The sequence below is a fragment of the Trifolium pratense genome, linkage group LG3 (assembly GCF_020283565.1).
Source record: "Trifolium pratense cultivar HEN17-A07 linkage group LG3, ARS_RC_1.1, whole genome shotgun sequence".
Taxonomy (NCBI): Eukaryota; Viridiplantae; Streptophyta; class Magnoliopsida; order Fabales; family Fabaceae; genus Trifolium; species Trifolium pratense.
Window position 1 is genome coordinate 633,461 of NC_060061.1, and position 3,525 is coordinate 636,985.

Here is a 3,525-nt window from a genome sequence, read left to right on the forward strand (position 1 = left end):
GAATCAATAATCCAAGTTGAATCATGGCTGACAAGATTTATGGAATCATCATCATCACAAATAATGTAGACATCGGTAGTACTATCATGTGAAACTGCAGAAGTGTCTTTATCACTTTCATTCTCACTATCATCGTCTTTTTCCCTTAGTTGATGTCTCTTGAGCAATCTACAATATTTCTTTATATGTCCCTCCCTGTTACAATAAAAACAGGTAAATTCTTTTCTGGCTCTTGACTTGTCGCGACTCTCAGATTTATCACGCTTATAGAAATTTTTACTTTGGCTTCTCCCCCGTGACTCTGTAACAAGAGCTTCTGACTGAGTAGGAGAACCAATCAAACCACGCTCTTTTCTTCGAGCCTCTTCATTAAGCATGCTTTCTTTAACCGTTGACATTACCAGCTTCCCACTTGGAGCTGAGTTTGTCAGTGTCACAACAAGAACTTCCCAGTTGTCAGGCAAAGAACTGAGCAATAATAAAGCCTGCAACTCATCATCCAGCTTAATATCAGTAGCTGTCAACTGATTCACCGTGTTCTGAAACACACTCATATGCTCTGCCATTGACTCACCGTCTTTATACTTCATGTTAACCAGCTTTCGAATCAAACATGCTTTATTCTGCACATTTTTTCGTTCATACAATTCTTTCAATTTATTCCACATTGTATGAGCATTCGTTTCAGCTTCAACATGAGGATACACACTTAAATCAAGCCACTGTCTGATAATAGCAACTGCCTTTCTATTCATCTTCTTCCAATCAGTATCTGAAGTATCCTTCGATCTAGCACTTTCACCCTCAATGGGATCATACAAATCTTTTGTATATAACCAATCTTCCATGAGAGTCTTCCAAAGTGTGTAATTGGAAGAGTTCAGCTTAATCATATTCGGCTCTGAATTTTTCTCCATTTTAAAATTGCACAAAACAAATCAACCAAAGCTCTGATACCACTTTGTTGGGGAAACCAGACTAAATAGTCTCTTTAAAATGCGGAATTAACTCTCCCAACCACCTGTGCAATTAAATGGGCAACCAGAAAATTCCAATAGCAGAGCAAAATAATAACGACGATAAAATAAATATCAGACACCAGAATTTTACGTGGAAAATCCTCTCAATGTGAGAGAATAAAAAACCACGGGCCTAGCCAGATAAATCTTCCACTATAAATCAATAATGGGTACACAGTAATCTTCTAGTAAATACTAGGAATACCAATAATCATCACCTAAGGTGGAATCAAACAACAACTCAACTTCCACACAAGTGGGTAAACTAACACAACCTAGAGAGAGATTTAAACAACTAATAAAATTATCTAAGTGATAGAAAACACATACTCAAATTATTGCTTAAACCAAGCAACACTTTATCACTTGAATCACAAAATCTCTTCTCTCTAAAATCAAAGCTGCAGCTGCACTTTCTTCTTTCTCTGTTGTGCGTGGCTGCTACTGGTGTATTCTCAACATGTGTTGTTGTTCAAAAACTAGGGATTAAAAAGAATCCCATCCTTGTTTTCACGTAACAAGGTAATGCCCAACATGGGCCAAAGACAAAACCAAGCCCATATGGCTTTTAACACCTCCCCTTTATTTTATTTTATTTTCTTTTTCTTTTTTTTTTCTTTTCTTTTAATTGGCGTGGGCCCCACTTGGGGAGTGAACCCACCCAACATGATCGCAGTTATGTGAGACTTTGAGTGAAATCACTATGCATAGCTTGAAGTAAAGGGATACCCATAACAAGGGTATTAGGCAAGGTAGCAACTGAGAATAAAGTAATAACCCAATCCAATGAGCCTTTAGTAAAGAAAATAGCCCAAATGGAAAGTAAAAAGAGAACAATAAGCTTAGAAACTGTATCAGCTAAGATGAATTTTATGTCCATTTGATAAGGATTGTTTGTCTCTTAGAAAAATCACGGTGGGTCAACTTTATTCTGACATACCCACATTAATAAAATCACTGTAATGGGAAAAAAAAAAACAGATATTGATATTTATAAGAAAATCACATTAATAAGAAACATAAAAATTATTGATAATGATGTCAATGACCTAAATATCTTTTTAAAATATTGATATTTATAACCAAGTGAATATTTAAATCGAAAATAAATCCCTTAATATATAAGGCTTAGAATAAACAAACTTAATCATAAAGATATTTTCTCAACAAACTATACTATAAATCTTATGCATATTTTAACAAATATTTTCTATTCTAACATGTTCCTTTTATTTTTTGTCCCTAGCTCAACCGAATAAAGCCGATATTTTTAGACCAAACACCTTCACCTGAGTTCGAACCAGGGATCTCGCAGTTGTGTGTGAGTTTTAGTGGTGTTTACCACTTCTTCTAAGAAAAAAAAAAAAGAGGAACAAAAAGATTCAAGGATACATTTTGATTTTTCACTTGAAGTATATAAACTTGTTCTCTTCAGTATCTCCTTACTTTCTTTCCTGTAAATGATAGATTATGCAAACTATTGCCATTGTATCCAGCAAAAATAGAGTTTCAAGTTCAAACTTTGCTTTGTCCGAAAGGAAAGCATATATATAATCCAACTATTATATCTTTCAAGTAGCTTATGAACTTATAGTTTATCAGTTTTTCTTCCAATTTTACCCTTGCCATCTTTCTTGAAAAAAATTAAATATTAATTAAACATATCTTTTTTATGTCATTTCATATTTATAAGTTTGTTCAACTGCTAATTTTACTAAACACTACAAATTCAAACAGCTAGCTTATTCACTACAAGCTAAAAGCTAGCTTATAAGCTATTCGCTATAAGTTCATCCACTATAAACTAATTTATCAGCTATCCGCTATTTTTTACCAAACAGAGCTTTAGTCTTTTTCGCACCACGGGACAAACCAAACCCTTGTTTCCATCGGGATGAGCAATAGCTTCAACATTTGATTCATCTATCTATAAAAATATGTCCATTGATTTTAAATTTTTCAAACACAATTTTACCATCAAAATTATTAGAATTAGAACTATCATGTTTTAGATAAACAAAAATCAATTATAATGACTTTTACATTTTTCAAATACTATCATTTATAAGAAAAAAAATTACTATCATTATTTAAGTTTTTCAATACTAAACAAAAAACTAATTTTTTTTTGTGTGTTAATATCCAAGTAATTTCATTAAGTGAACAATTGTTAGACCTACAATATATATATAATAAATAATTTTTAAATTTTTCAGCAGACTCAATGTTTGTTGTTTGAATTCATGAGTTTTAAGTAGAATCAATGTTTGTTGCTGAACCACAATTTCAGTAGACTCAACTCAATCTTCGAATTGGCAACAGAGAGATTTGATTTTCTTAGACACGGCATTGGATGGACTATTGAACGATTCTTACTTACAGTGAGAGTCTGAAACATAAAGTAAGAAAAGAATAATGAAGTGTAACAAACATGGCACAAGTTAGTTACTTTTACTTTTTTCCAGGCAAGTATATATTGTTCAGTACACTTAAAAGGAATAAAAAT